The following is a 16,507-nucleotide window of genomic DNA, read 5'->3' as shown; positions in this document are numbered from 1 at the left end:
TCCCGGGCCCCTGCCCAGAATGGCCAGCAATGGTTCCTCTCCCACCAGAGGAGTTTGTCGTGACCGATGCCCAACCTTTGGAAAGTTCCCGGGGTCCGGGGGATGAGGCTGGGGACTTCCGGCAACTGTCTCAAGAGCTTTCAGTGGGTGAGGAGGACGATGACGATGAGACACAGTTGTCTACCACTCAGGTAGTAGTAATTGTAGTAAGTCCGAGGGAGGAGCGCACAGAGGATTCGGAGGAAGAGCAGCAGGACGATGAGGTGACTGACCCCACCTGGTTTGCTACGCCTACTGAGGACAGGTCTTCAGAGGGGGAGGCAAGTGCAGCAGCAGGGCAGGTTGGAAGACGCAGTGCGGTGGCCAGGGGTAGAGGCAGGGCCAGACCGAATAATCCACCAACTGTTTCCCAAAGCGCCCCCTCGTGCCATGCCACCCTGCAGAGGCCGAGGTGCTCAAAGGTCTGGCAGTTTTTCACTGAGAGTGCAGACGACCGACGAACAGTGGTGTGCAACCTTTGTCGCGCCAAGATCAGCCGGGGAGCCACCACCACCAGCCTCACCACCACCAGCATGCGCAGACATGTGATGGCCAAGCACCCCACAAGGTGGGACGAAGGCCGTTCGCCGCCTCCGGTTTGCACCGCTGCCTCTCCCCCTGTGCCCCAACCTGCCACTGAGATCCAACCCCCCTCTCAGGACACAGGCACTGCCGTCTCCTGGCCTGCACCCACACCCTCACCTCCGCTGTCCTCGGCCCCATCCAGCAATGTCTCTCAGCGCAGCGTCCAGACGTCGCTAGCGCCACTGTTTAAACGCAAGCGCAAGTACGCCGCCACGCACCCGCACGCTCAAGCGTTAAACGTGCACATTGCCAAATTGATCAGCCTGGAGATGCTGCCGTATAGGCTTGTGGAAACGGAGGCTTTCAAAGGTATGATGGCGGCGGCGGCCCCACGCTACTCAGTTCCCAGTCGCCACTACTTTTCCCGATGTGCCGTCCCAGCCCTGCACGACCACGTCTCCCGCAACATTGTACGCGCCCTCACCAACGCGGTTACTGGCAAGGTCCACTTAACAACGGACACGTGGACAAGCACAGGCGGGCAGGGCCACTATATTTCATTGACGGCACATTGGGTGAATTTAGTGGGGGCTGAGACAGAGTCAGAGCCTGGGACCGCTCAAGTCCTACCCACCCCCAGAATTGCGGGCCCCAGCTCGGTGGTGGTATCTGCGGCGGTGTATGCTTCCTCCAATAAACCACCCTCCTCCTCCTCTTACGCAACCTCTGTTTCGCAATCAAGATGTGTCAGCAGCAACACGTCGCCAGCAGTCGGTGTCGCGCGGCACGGCAGCACAGCGGTGGGCAAGCGTCAGCAGGCCGTGCTGAAACTACTCAGCTTAGAAGAGAAGAGGCGCACGGCCCACGAACTGCTGCAGGGTCTGACAGAGCAGACCGACCGCTGGCTTGCGCCGCTGAGCCTCCAACCGGGCATGGTCGTGTGTGACAATGGCCGTAACCTGGTGGCGGCTCTGCAGCTCGGCAGCCTCATGCACGTGCCATGCCTGGCCCACGTCTTTAATTTGGTGGTTCAGCGCTTTCTGAAAAGCTACCCACGCTTGTCAGACCTGCTCGGAAAGGTGCGCCAGCTCTGCGCACATTTCCGCAAGTCCCACACGGACTCTGCCACCCTGCGCACCCTGCAACATCGGTTTCATCTGCCAGTGCACCGACTGCTGTGCGATGTGCCCACACGGTGGAACTCTACGCTCCACATGTTGGCCAGGCTCTATGAGCAGCGTAGAGCTATAGTGGAATACCAACTCCAACATGGGCGGCGCAGTGGGAGTCAGCCTCCTCAATTCTTTACAGAAGAGTGGGCCTGGTTGGCAGACATCTGCCAGGTCCTTGGAAACTTTGAGGAGTCTACCCAGATGGTGAGCGGCGATGCTGCAATCATTAGTGTCACCATTCCTCTGTTATGCCTCTTGAGAAGTTCCCTGCAAAGCATAAAGGCAGACGCTTTGCGCTCAGAAACAGAGTCGGGGGAAGACAGTATGTCGCTGGATAGTCAGAGCACCCTCCTCTCTATATCTCAGCGCGTTGAGGAGGAGGAGGAGGAGCATGAGGAGGATGAGGAGGAGGGGGAAGAGACAGCTTGGCCCACTGCTGAGGGTACCCATGCTGCTTGCCTGTCATCCTTTCAGCATGTATGGCCTGAGGAGGAGGAGGAGGAGGAGGAGGAGGAGGAGGAGGATCCTGAAAGTGATCTTCCTAGTGAGGACAGCCATGTGTTGCGTACAGGTACCCTGGCACACATGGCTGACTTCATGTTAGGATGCCTTTCTCGTGACCCTCGCGTTACACGCATTCTGGTCACTACGGATTACTGGGTGTACACACTGCTCGACCCACGGTATAAGGAGAACCTTTCCACTCTCATACCCGAAGAGGAAAGGGGTTCGAGAGTGATGCTATACCACAGGACCCTGGTGGACAAACTGATGGTAAAATTCCCATCCGACAGCGCTAGTAGCCGAAGGCGCAGTTCCGGGGGCCAGGTAGCCTTTTATCTTCATCAATCTGTGTATAATATTCATCCTCCTTCTCCTGCTCCTCCTCCTGAAACCTGACGTAATCACGCCGAACGGGCAATTTTTCTTAGGCCCACAAGGCTCAGTCATATAATTTTTGTAAACAATTTTTATACGTTTCAATGATCGTTGAAACTTTCACCTGAACCAATTTTTATTTTAACTGGGCTGCCTCCAGGCCTAGTTACAAATTAAGCCACATTAACCAAAGTGATTAATGGGTTTCACCTGCCCTCTTGGTTGGGCATGGGCAATTTTTCTGACGTACATTAGTACTGTTGGTACACCAATTTTTTGGGGCCCTCGCCTACAGTGTAATCCAATTAATTTTTTGCCCACCTGCATTAAAGCTGACGTTACATCAGCTGTGCTGGGCACTGCAATTGGATATATTTATGTACCGCCGGTGGGTTCCAGGGAGCCACCCATGCTGTGGGTCCACAGGGAGTTGTAACTGCATGTGTCCACTTCTAAAGAACCCCAGTCTGACTGGGGCATGCAGTGTGGGCCGAAGCCCACCTGCATTTAACATGACATTACCTCAGCTGTGATGGGCAATGCAATGGGATATATTTATGTACCGCCGGTGGCTTCCTGGCACCCACCCATGCTTTGGGTCCACAGGGAGTTGTAACTGCATGTGTCCACTTCTAAAGAACCCCAGTGTGACTGGGGCATGCAGTGTGGGCCGAAGCCCACCTGCATTTAATCTGATGTTAGCTCTGCTGTCCAGGGCACTGCAATGGGATACATTTATGTACAGCCGGTGGGTTCCAGGGAGCCACCCATGCTGTGGGTGCACACGGAATTCCCATTGCGGAGTTGTACCTGCCTGTGACTATTTATAAAAAAACGCGGTCTGACTGGGGCATGCAGACACCTTGACAGAATGAATAGTGTGTGGCACATAGGTTCCCCATTGCTATGCCCACGTGTGCAGCTCCTGATGGCGGTGGCACAGGATTATATTTCTCATTGCTTCTGTACAGCATTGTGGGCTATCGCCCCACCCCTTTTAAAGAGGGTCGCTGCCTAGCCGTGCCAACCCTCTGCAGTGTGTGCCTGCGGTTCCTCCTCATGGCAGACGCACTTATAAATAGACATGAGGGTGGTGTGGCATGAGTGCAGCTGAAGGCAGGGACACTGGTGTGCGCTGTGGACACTGCATCGTGCGGGTGGGGGGTTCGCAGCATGTAACCCAGGAGAAGTGGCAGCGGAGTGTCATGCAGGCAGTGATTGTGCTTTGTTGGAGGTAGTGTGGTGCTTAGCTAAGGTATGCATTGCTAATGAGGGCTTTTCAGAAGTAAAAGTTGTTGGGAGGGGGGGGGCCCACTCTTGCCACTATTGTGGCTTAATAGTGGGACCTGGGAACTTGAGATGCAGCCCAATCTGTTGCTGTGTCGTTCCCATCACTTTCTTGAATTGCCCAGATTTTCACAAATGAAAACCTTAGCGGAGCATCGGCGAAATACAAAAATGCTCGAGTCGCCTATTGACTTCAATGGGGTTCGTTACTCGAAACGAACCCTCGAGCATCGCGATAATTTCGTCCCGAGTAACGAGCACCCGAGCATTTTGGTGCTCGCTCTTCTCTAAACATGATGGTTTTATAATGCGGTGTAATTTTGACAAGAACTCTGCCTTATTGTCTATCAATAAGGCATCTTTATCACATGCTTGGCAGCATACAGTGATGAAGCTTGTGCAATATGGCCCTCATTTCAAAGCTTGAGAGAATACATTGCTGGTATAATCATGTGCAGAGGGCTCCGTGGAGATCAAAGATGAGGCCAGATTGCTACCATGCCATGTATTAGCACAGATTTTGATATCCTCTGCTGTTTTAGCATGAATATACTACAGTTTTCAATAAATGCTCTCATGAAATTTAAAGCAGATGGTGCTTGTACAACACATGTAATTGCTACAAGAGGTCATGCCCTTAAACTAAAAAATCGGCTTCATAGCAAAAGTGAGAAAGTTCAGAAAAATCAATTTACAGGTAGCAAAATATATATAAAAAAATACAACTACATGTGCAAACACTGCTCTAAGGACATATGAAAGGTAAAGCATGGTATTTTGTAGTACAAATGGACTGCCTACCTAGCCAAACATATGCTTTTCCTTTCCTGTGTTTTCTATAGGCTACAAAATTTGGAAAGGAACATTTGAACTTGAGCATTAATGTTGGTAGGTTGACTAGTTGTTTAGACTGAGCTCCTTATTAGTACCCACAGAAGTTGTAGGTTTACCGAAAGGTCACTTGAGGTCCGTATGGTGAAAGTCAACCAACTTGAAGTTGAGATTACAATCAATGTTACTGTGTTTACAGACTATAGGAAAACCAGTTATTTCACTCATGTATTTATTGAGTTCTTTGCTGTTCCCCTTTGCTTCCTACCACACTAAAGTTAAACATTCCTTGGCCCCTCGGGAACATAGTAAAGAGCCACTTCAGGCTATATCAAAGACCTTACACAGAGCTTTGCCCAACCAATGTACATTATACCATAGAGAAATTTCCAGTTACATAAATAAACTATATGGAGGAATGATTTAACAGTTGGATAATAAATCATTTACAGGGCTTATAACAAATGTGAATGAATTTCCCTCTCCTCCATATGATGCTCATTTTAAAGGCTGAGTTCAGGCATTCATAAAGAACTTTTCTGTTAAGGAATGACGTAAGAGAACTAATGAGAAGCAAAGCTCAAAAACCGTAAAATACAAAGATGGCCTTTTGTTCTACAAACTGGTTTTTACTAAAGTTTCTCCTTTTATGTACACAAAACCCTTTTCTCTTGTTTTGGTCAAAAGTAGAAATAAAAAGTTACTTAGTTCCATTATTTCCTCCTTACTTTATATTATTAGACATATTGTAAGTCTTTCAGTAGGTAGCTTTTCTGTAATGGCATGAATTACAAGGAAAACGGTTTGAAATACATTTGATTCAGTGGGTATCTGCCTTTCAGTTCTTTTAGGACTCATGATCATGTCAGGGATCCGCAAAAGCTCCAAGTTGGAGCGGAAATTGGAAACTCATAGGTTGTTTTTTTTTGCCAAATTCTCATGGAATCTGAAAGAAAAAAACCTGTAAGAAATCACGGTACCCTACATTGCATCTCATATTACAGAGGTACGGAGATATTGACCTAAGAAGTAATGCTTTTCTCTCTAGCACACGAAACCCGATGACCAAAGACATAGCAGTTCAGTAATGCTCAATAAACAAAAAAATGGGCATATTTCGAGATTGTAAGATCTTACGACTAATTTACACATGAGTATTTTCAGTCAGTGTGTTCTACAAGTCAACAATGGATTAGACTTGAACAGCACATAGACCAGTAGTAGTCAGGGTATCAATTCACACATCAGTTTTTCACACAGACAGATTGTCATGTCCGCCAGGCACACTTTGCTATAGGACGGATGCAGGAGTGGTATTGCATTTAAATTAGATGCGCTGGCTGGAACACCAAAAGGACAGTGAACTGCATATGGGACAGACATAACATAAGGATTCACAAATGACCAAAACACTCACCTTAGATTCCTGCACACATAACAGATGGAATTGCTATAGAATATATGTGGTATTAGATAATGAACTGGCTAAGTCACTTAAGCATGTGAGCCTGAACTTCAAGGGTCCTCGTTGTCTGTCGGGTCCCTACTCTAATGAGACAACATCCACCAGAGCCCTGCCTGCAAGTAGGGCAATCGCCCTGATAAGGGCAGCCCCGCACAGGAACCTAAGGGCCTAACTAGCCCAGAGATGACAAACAATTCAGCAGGAGAGGCCACAGTTCAAAACAACGCACAAGGGATAGCATGCAGGACAGAACAAACACAGAACTGGACAGTCCACACCTAATGTCTGACCACCTGCACAGACACTAGACAAGACAGTGTTCACACACATAACACATATAACAGGCATGCGGGAAAACCAAACCCTAGAGCGAAGGGATACCAGCTTCCTATTGCAGCAGACCAGTGGGAACTGGCTGGCAAGAGAAACTCCACACCCAGCCATCTCAATTATCACTCACCTGTGAAGGTGTCCTCATGGAACCCTATAGAGCAACAGATCCCAGCAGCACAAACCTGACACACATGGTGCATGTGAAGAAAATCACAGCATGCACTAGTCTAGTCTGATTGCAACAAGACTGATCCATTGAAGTCAATGGAGATGCAACAAGAAAAGAGACCGCAACTAGATTATGGTTTTGTTGCAAAGAAATGCAAAAAGAATTGTGGTCTATTTCAGTTTTTATTTGTACACATGAAAAAGGAATGACATACAGAAATAGGAAATAGACATGTGGACTGCATGTGGACATCATACAGAATTGTCCATAGATGAAAATTCATCAATTTTTGCTGATGCTAGACTGACAAGTTTTTAAATACATATGTGAATTCAGCCTAATCGGCAGTTTCTTCTTTCTGCTTTTTTCATTGTTTGCTCATTTCCATTATTCATCACCTTGCTGTTTACTCTGTAAGGACTCGTTCACACGAGCGCTGTTTTAGCGCATTAGAGGCATGCAAAGAAAGCGCTTCTATTAGAGCCAATGGTTTCCCATAGAAGTGTTCAGATGAAGAAATTTTAGATGCGCTACATAATTGCACCTAACAAAGATAGGACATGTGACTGCAATGCTTGCATCTAAGGTCCCTGGTGAGTGAACAGATAGGACCTGATCTATCTTTGGTGCATGCTTTCTATAGACTCCTATGGGCGATGGAAAACACGCACCACGCACCTGTGATCGTGTAAATGGGCAGTTTCACAGCTAATTCAAATAGCTGGAAATTACCCGTTCACACAATCTTTAGTGCAGTATAGCCACAATCTTTATCTTTTTGCTATACTGCGCTAAAACAGCGGTCACATGAATGAGGCCTAAGAGTGTTAGAAACATCTGGGTGCGGTCTATGACAATTACATGGCACATGTCAGAAGAGCGGGTAGGAACCCACTGTGCCAAAAAAGCATTTTGGCTTATGCCTGATTCCAAGGGCAACACCTGGGGTTCCCTGCTATTCACACCTTAACCCCACGAATCAGGATCTACTGTAGGGACCCTCAGGCTACTAATATTATCCTACCAAACAGTCCCAATATTGTAGCAGCTGATGTAAACTGGTCAGGATAACCATAAGGCAGTAGCAAAGGAACAGGCAGAATCATGGCCATAGAAAGGCCTAAGGGTCCTTTTACATGGCATGATCTGTTGGTTGCAGATGCCCAACAGGTCGTTCCATCAATGATCATTCCTTCTTACACAGGAACGACCATAACTCAGTGAATGGCGGTGGAGCAAGCTGGGGATCATTCCAGCACCCCTTGCTCCATTCACAGTAAACAGGCTGTCAGTCGTATATGATTGCCTCCTGTTTACATGGGCCAATCGTATTCAGATTTTATGTATGTGTAAACTGAATGATGAGTGAAAAGGGAAAAAATTGATTTGCATTTCAATCGGTGCATGCATTTAGACTGAATGACAATTGTTCCCATGCTTTCTGGATCTGAACAATTTATCTGCTCATGTAAATGGGCCCGTAGTCTGACGACGGCAACATCTGCATGGAGTTTGTATGTTCTCACAGTGTTTGAGTGGGTTTCCTTCCACACTCCAAAAATAAACTAATAAGTGAATTTAGATTGTGAGCTCCAATGGAGACAAAGCCCTATATAAAGTGATGCACAGCACTGCAGGATATATATATGTGCTATATAAATGGGTAAAATAAATAAGACTAATATAGTAGTTTCTCAGCATTATTCAACCTCCTGAATGGAATCCGTCATAAAAGCACACATTTGCCAGTCAGGTGATGCCTTAAGCACACCTGATACAACTAATGAAGCCCTTGATTAGCTGTATTAGTTGAGTCTAACACAAAGCACATTAAATCAAATATCTGGACTGTCTAGAGGGCTTTGTTGACTGTGATATTTAATTGCATATTAGAAATATGACTAAGTCAAGAGAGTGGTTCACAACGTTAAGAGAAGATATTATTGCTTTGTACAAACAAAGAATAGAATAGAAAAAGATATTAAAGGCACTGAATGTTCCTAGAGAGGCAGTTAGAAGCATAATTCGTAAATTCAAGGTTAAAGGAAACCAGTCATTTCCTAGAAACACCATAAACTAAGTTAAGGTGAGCACCATTGGACCTTCTAATAGGACAATGATCCTAAGCATACCTCAAAGTCCACTATGGCTTGTTTTCAGAAAAAGATTTGAGTTGAATTTGGGGAAACCACTTATTATATTAGTTATGTTGAGCTTTTGTAATTGTTCTTGTTTGATTAGTCTTCGCAAACAGACGAATGTTTATAAATTTAGTAAAAAAAAAAAACTAAGTTGCAGTACGCATTGAATAATTTTGACTGCAACTGCATTCCCCCTCCTCATAGTAACATAGTATGTAGGGCCGAATGAAGACATTGTCCATCTAGTCCAGCCTGTTTATCCTCCTATGTTGTTGATCCAGAGGAAGGCAAAAAACCCCAAGAGCAGAAGCCAATTAGCCCTTTTGGGGAAAATTCCTTCCCGACTCCCTAATGGCAATCAGACTAATCCCTAGATCAACCCCTAATAGTTCCTACCTGCCTGTAAACCCGGATTAACAATTAACCTAAGATTTATATCCTGTAATATCCTTCCGCTCTATAAAGACATCAAGTCCCCTTTTAAACTCCTCTATGGATTTTGCCATCACCACTTCCTCCGGCAGAGAGTTCCACAGTTTCATTGCTCTTACAGTAAAGAACCCTTTTCTGTGTCGGTGATGAAACCGGCTTTCTTCTAGACGTAGCGGATGCCCTCTCGTTACCGTCGCAGTCCTGGGTATAAACAGATCATGGGAGAGATCCTTGTATTGTCCCTCATGTATTTATACAGAGTTATTTGGTCGCCCCTTAGCCGTATTTTTTCTAGAGTAAATAATCCCAATTTGGATAGCCTCTTTGGGTATTCCAGTCCCCTCATTCCATGTATTAGTTTATCCTCCTCCTTTTTATAATCCTGTTTATTGCTGTAAGGTAACTGGCTGCAACAGGAATGTTTCCTACTGTTCTGCAGGGGTGTAACTACAGGGCGTGCAGGGGATGGGGTTGCACCCGGGCTCAGGAGCCTTAGGGGGCCCATAAGGCCTCTCTTCTCCATATAGGGAGCCCAGTACTATGAATAAAGCATTATAGTTCGGGCCCTGTTACAGGTTTTGCATTGGGGTCCAGGAGCTTCAAGTTACGCCTCTGCTGCTCTGTATATATAGTTGGAGATCAAGAAAGCTAAACCATGCCCCTTCTAATAAGGTCCACCCTTTATTTGTCTGGCAGCTGCAAACGAAAGCGATTAGGAGACAATGCATGTTCAATGCAAGAATGTTTCAGGAACATGCATTAAATCCTACAAAGTTTGTTCATTATTCATTGACTAGTGAAGCATACTGTAGCTGTAATGTGTGAAATGTCAATTTTACCAATTAATGAACTTTGATGGATATATCCATCATGGCTTGCCAGTGGGTTTGGAGAAGGCTTAGGAGCCAAGCATACTTCTTACCTAGAGCTATCAGTTGTTTCTTACAGAAGAGAGTTGCTGGAGATCGACAAGCTAGCTTACTCCTTATTGTGGTAGGGCTTAATGGGCTGCAGGTAAAACTATTATACTGCAATACAGTAGTATTGTAGCATATTGCACATTTGATCACAAGCTGAAGTCCTCTTTATTGACATAGTTCTTGCATATTGCCCAGCACTTTACTTCACTTGATATTGGGCTCTCTTCCCGTTGGGGCTCACAATGTATATTCACGTATGTATATGTTTTTGGGCTGTGGGAGGAAATGAATACAGACTAGAGATGAGCGAACGTACTCGGATAAGCACTACTCGTCCGAGTAATGTGCTTTATCCGAGTATCACTGTACTCGTCTTGAAAGATTCGGGGAGCGCCGCGGAGCGGGGAGCTGCAGGGGAGAGCGGGGAGGAACGGAGGGGAGATCTTTCTCTCCTTCTCTCCCGCCCGCTCTCCCCTGCTCCCCGCCGCAACTCACCTGTCAGCAGCGGCGCTCCCCGAATCTTTCAAGACGAGCACAGCGATACTCGGATAAAGCACATTACTCGGACGAGTAGTGCTTATCCGAGTACGTTCGCTCATCTCTAATACAGACACATAAAACATACAAACTCCATGCAGATGCTGTACTTGGTGGAATTTAAACCGAGGACCCCAGCACTGCAGAGCAACAGTACTAACCACTGAGCCACCATACTGCCTCAAGTACCCTGGTGATTAAAAAAAAAAAAAAAAAAAAAAAGTTTATTAAATAAATTAGGTTGCAAAAAAAAAAATTAACAAATATTAAAAGTTAAAAAAAAACTCCTTTTCTCAATTTTCACATTAAAGAAATTTGACATTTCTGCATCTGTAAATGTGAAAAAAATATTAAAATATTTCATTATCTATCATGCAAGGTGAATGCCGTAAGGAAAAAAAAAGAAAAAAAATAGACAACACCTTAATTGCATATTTTACTCACACTGCCACTCGAAAACATTTGAATGAGTGATCAAAATGTCGAATGTACCAAAAAATGCTATAATTAAAGACCTCCAGCTTGCCCCACAAAAAAAGTCCTCACACAGCTCCATTAACAGAAAAATTAAAAGAATTATTGGGTCAGAATGTTGCAAGAAAAAGTTATTGTTTTTTCCTTTTCAGGCCGCAGTCAGACAAGCAATTTTTTAGCGCGTGAATAGGCGTGCTTAAAAATCGTCTCTATTAGAACCAATGAAAGCGGTCACATGTCCTTTTTGAAGTCCACATAATAAAGTTGACATGTTATTTTTACTGTACTATTACACAATAAAAAAAGGCAGTCCCCCGCCCCCCCCCCCCCCCAAAAAAAAATAGCACTATTACCCATTTCACCCTATTGAGAAAAATGCAACTTGTCTCACAAAAAACAAGCACTTATACCACTCTATCAACAGAAAAGATAAAAAGTTTTAGCTTTTGGAGTACTGGGATGAAAAATCAGGAACTAAAATGGCTGATCACAAAGGATTAAAGTTTGCTGCATCATAGTTTCACACTAAACACCAATATAAAAGTTTGCCAGTAAATAGAGAGTTAAGGATAAAATCTGGTGACAGCAAAAACTTCCAAATCATGCAATTTGAGGCAAATTAAGTTCAGCTATTCTTTATTAATTATCCGGAAGCAAAAACATGTTTTTCAAGATGAGAAAACCCCTATCTTAGCTGAGTCGGGGATGCACAATGTCATGCAATCCTTGTGATAAGTGCCACTTTTCTTGACTTCAAAGAGAAAAAAATGACAACCTGTCATTTTTCTGTTCTGAGTGTGATTGATCCATCACACCACCAAACTTTTATGCTACATCCAGCCTTTTCTGAGGAAGGGGCTGTGCCCCTGAAAAGAGCCAAATGCGCTGCTTTTGCTCTACTAAAAAGGAATCGGGTTATCTCCCATGTCTCATAGAGCATTTAGTATAAAGGGTTGCGTCTATGGCCCATCATTTTGTCTTTCTCTGGTCTGCACTTTTCTTGACTTATCATTGCTTGAGGGAGACTCATAGTCATTTCTTTCAGAAAGTAATGTTTTCTAAAAACAATTTTTATTGATATCTTAATTAAAATTAGGGCTACGTAACTAACAACACATATACGATCGAGGGTGCAAACCGTAATGCCTAATGACATAACTGGTTGACGGATTCAGTGTTCGTCTTTGATAATTAGCTCGAGACGGAACAAGTACTTCACCAAAAGTTGAGTTTGTTACAATTTACTCTCATCAGAGGATCAGGCTGCACTTGCTCCATAACCTGGACTGCTTTCCCAACCAAAAGGTTGAGATAGTAAAAAGCAGAAATAACTGTTTAGAGAGCAGCCAGAATTTGGATTTATTGGATGGGATGTCAGGTAAAATCAGCCAGTCCCCTAGGGCATACATTCAAGTGTGACACCTAAATAAGGAGAACAGAGCACCATCCACACCCAAATAACCAATAGCTCTGGGAAATTGCGCACCACAAAATTATTGGATGGGCTAGAGGGTGGGACACAAAGGTCCACTATGGTCATTAAGAGGTGTGCAGAGTCAGATGCCTTAGAACTTATTATTCGTATTAAAGGGTACGATTATGGATTCAAAGCTCGACTAAAGATTCAGAGCTTGATCATAGATTCAGTTTAAGTTTGGTTCTCGGTTCAAGCTCACTTCAACACGTTTCATTGGGACGACCCCAAATTCATCAGGAACCCAAATACATATGGAAGGAGAAAAAAATCCAACCCAAATAAATTACAGCTACAGTGAAAAACCACAGCGTGTAACAAAATGTACACAGCTAGGTTAAAAGATATAACCACTGACGGTGGTAAATATAAAGAGAGCCCAATATGATGAAATCACAGGGCTAAAGAGGACCACATAGGCCTACCTAAATTGCTAATATAAAAATACCAATGATTGTATGAGTGCAGCAGTGGGTATAATAACCCTTGTGGATTTGCGAATGAAGCAAGTGTCAGCCCTGATGGTGGACTGACACGACATAGAAAGAAAGAAAAATAAGAATCAATGTCACTGTCAGCCCTGATGGTGGACTGACAGAGTAAGTGTAGCATTTGAGCCAAGTCTGTGTGTTCAGGTTTAAATAGCCAAAATTAGTTCATAACCCAAAGGGGGCTTGGCCACAGGGTCCAATAACAGGCATTCATTACATCCACAGATGGCAGTACCATACCAAGGTGGGGTGAAAGCACACTCCCACATCGCCAAATACTAAGATAATAACTACCATATAGTACCCTTTAATATGAATAGAACTGAACTTGAACTGAGAACCAAACTTGAACCGAACCTTTGATCAAGCTGTAAATCTTTAGACATCAAACACATCAAATATAATTAAGACCGGTTGACGATAGAAACACGTCTTCTGTGCTATGTGATGTCCTGTCTACAAAGAAAATAAAGCATATTTTGTACTTATAGCTGACACTTTACTGGTTTGATGTCTACAATTGCCGTAAATGACTTACGTCCATGTCTTATGCTCCATACATGTATGCATGCATGACCCCTGTTTTTTTTTCCTTTACAGAGGAGGTGAGCTGACCATTTCTTTTTTTTTTTTAATCCAGATTCTGGCTGGTCTCTAAACAGTTAATTCTGCTTTTTACTATCTTAACCTTTTGGCTGGTAAAGTAGTCCAGGTTTTTGAGCAAGTGCAGTCTGATACTTTGTTGACAGTAAATTGTAACAAGCCCAACTTTTGGTGAAGTACTTATTCCATCTCGAGCTAATTATCAAAGCCGGACACTGAATCTGTCTTCTACCAGTTACGTAACTGGGTATTATGATTTGCATCCTTGATCGTACATGTGTTGTTAGTTACGTAGCCCTAATTTTAAATTAGATATTAATAAAAAATTGTTTTTAGAAGTCATTTCTTTCTGTGAAGTGCTTTTCCATTGGATTTCAAGACTTCTCTGCCCCAGTGACTTTCATATCCATTTCTCAGGTTGAGTGCCATGCTGTCAGGATTGATTTGCTAGTGGAGATGATGGCTGTACAAGATGGTCACATTTGTAAGCATCGTCTACCCTAATCCATCTGAGGATCTGATGCCACACATGTGGTGAGGTTCTGCTCCTCTCATGTAACTTGAGGGCATACAGTCATCTTCTCTACTAGCAAATCAATCCTAACAGCATGGCACTGAGCCTAGGAAATTGCAAATCAAGAAAAGTAGTCCTTATCACGGGGATTACAGGACGGTTAAGCTGAGGAAGAGATTTTCTCGTGTCTTTTTGTTCCCCAGTAATAATTAATAAAGAGAAATCAAATCTGCCTCGAATTGCATAAATTAGAAGTTTCTCCATCACCAGATTTTGTCTTTGCTTCTCTATTGACTAAGCCCAAAGGCCCGCTTATAAAGGAATGACACACGGTACAGGCCAGATTCTGTCTTAAGCTATGTGATGCACATTCTGGATTTTGAGCACTTCCATCACTTCTGCTCACCATTATGCTTTGTTTAGTCATTAAAGCCCTATACACCTAACCCAGGAGTAGCTCCACTAACTTTTTTTCCGCACTCTGTCTATGGGCTCAGTCAGGCACCAGGATCGGGGTGTGATGTCACCTCTGCACCCTCCTACTGCTACATCTCCTGCCAATTTGCAATAAAAGTGCAACTCCTAGGAAACTTCAATAATCACATGTTGGGATGATTATCGCGGGCTATCATAGAACAAAAGGTTACGTAAGGTAGAAGGTCACACAAAATGTTCCATAACAAGGAGCTTATAACAAGCCACTGCTACCTACGGGAATTTATTAAAGCAGATCAGAATTTTAAATATTAACTTATAGTTCTCTCCTGGTACATTGAAGATAAAGGGCTTATGCAAACAATTATATTAATTAAGACCTCGGTAATACCTTTTATAGAAGGATTATTCAAGGCAAAGTTATAAAATGTTTAAAAGTACATAAACACAGCATTAATGCTTCAAATATACAGATTAGGAAGGCACATGAATACATTTGTGAGCTGGGTGGAAAGATCAGTCTCTCGGTCTTTTAATAGAAACTGTCAGAGAGCATAACAGGTATTTATGGATTTGTAGCAACAGTACTTAAAAGCCTCAAAGCAATCACATAATGTTTTATTTACAAGCCCGTGTGCTTACACTCAAGTCTGGCTTTGCTCTTTCAGCATTGTATTCTTTATCAGTCATTCAGAATGGCGTATAAACAGCAATAATCAAATTATTTTCTTCTTGGTTGGTCGGTTATTATTTATAGAAAAATTAGGGAACTTCCAGGCTTACAATTACATTATGCTCCAGTGTTTTTCGTCGACCGTAGTCTGGATTTGTTTTCATCTCGAATGTAACAAATATTGTTAAGTGCAATGAAGAGATATTGGCCCTTGCTTTGTTTTTATTAAATTCAGATGATCTCCTGATATACAATAGTACGTCGCTAAAGAATAAATACAATAAGCCAAGGATCTGTAACCATCAGGTAGAATATTAAATGCTGAAATTTATGGTCCTACTTACAGCCTCTCGCACAAAAGTTTATTACGGCTCTTTACAATCCTCAAGTCTTCTGTAGGGTCTTAGTGTATGGCCTTATGACGCCGAAAGGATGTTTTTAATTTTGGATCTTGTGCAGAAATGAAATAGAAGAAATATAAGAAGATTTTGACGCCCTTTGGACATCGTATTATAGGGCTAAAGTTGCAATCTGAATTATTTAGCCTGTATTGCAAATTAAGGTTATTTGCAAAATTTACGAATTTTTAACTGTTTGCAAAAAAAATATAAAACAAACCAAAAATAAAGAGGTTTTCCAGGCAAAAGGAAATCAATGGGAACTGAAATGATTATAACACTTCTGCATCTGGCCCCAGTGTTGGAAGTGGGAGTGCCAGGAGTGTAATAGCCACTTCGGCTCCCATTGTTTTTAATGGGTGTGAAGCCAGCTAAGGCACTTTTGGTACCATGGCCTATGACCATGTTCGGACCTACTGCACTGACAGCAGGCCAGGCAATCAGCCTATTGCCGAGGGTCATGAGCAGCAGGCCCCTGGGAATTAACTATTGATGACCTATCCTGAAGATAGGTCATCAATAGTTTTTGATTACAAAATCCCTATAAATAGCCCAACTAATATAAAAAGTGGTTTCTCAAACTTGCCACAAAATGCCACTTTTAATGGTTACTGCAGTCTCAGAATTATTAAACCCCCTAAATAGAATCTCTTACAATTTCACGCACTTGTCAATCAGGTTTTTTCTCAAGCACACTTGATGAAACTAATTAGGG

Source organism: Eleutherodactylus coqui, chromosome 10 (assembly GCF_035609145.1).
Source record: "Eleutherodactylus coqui strain aEleCoq1 chromosome 10, aEleCoq1.hap1, whole genome shotgun sequence".
NCBI classification, from domain to species: domain Eukaryota; kingdom Metazoa; phylum Chordata; class Amphibia; order Anura; family Eleutherodactylidae; genus Eleutherodactylus; species Eleutherodactylus coqui.
This window is presented reverse-complemented; position numbering follows the sequence as displayed.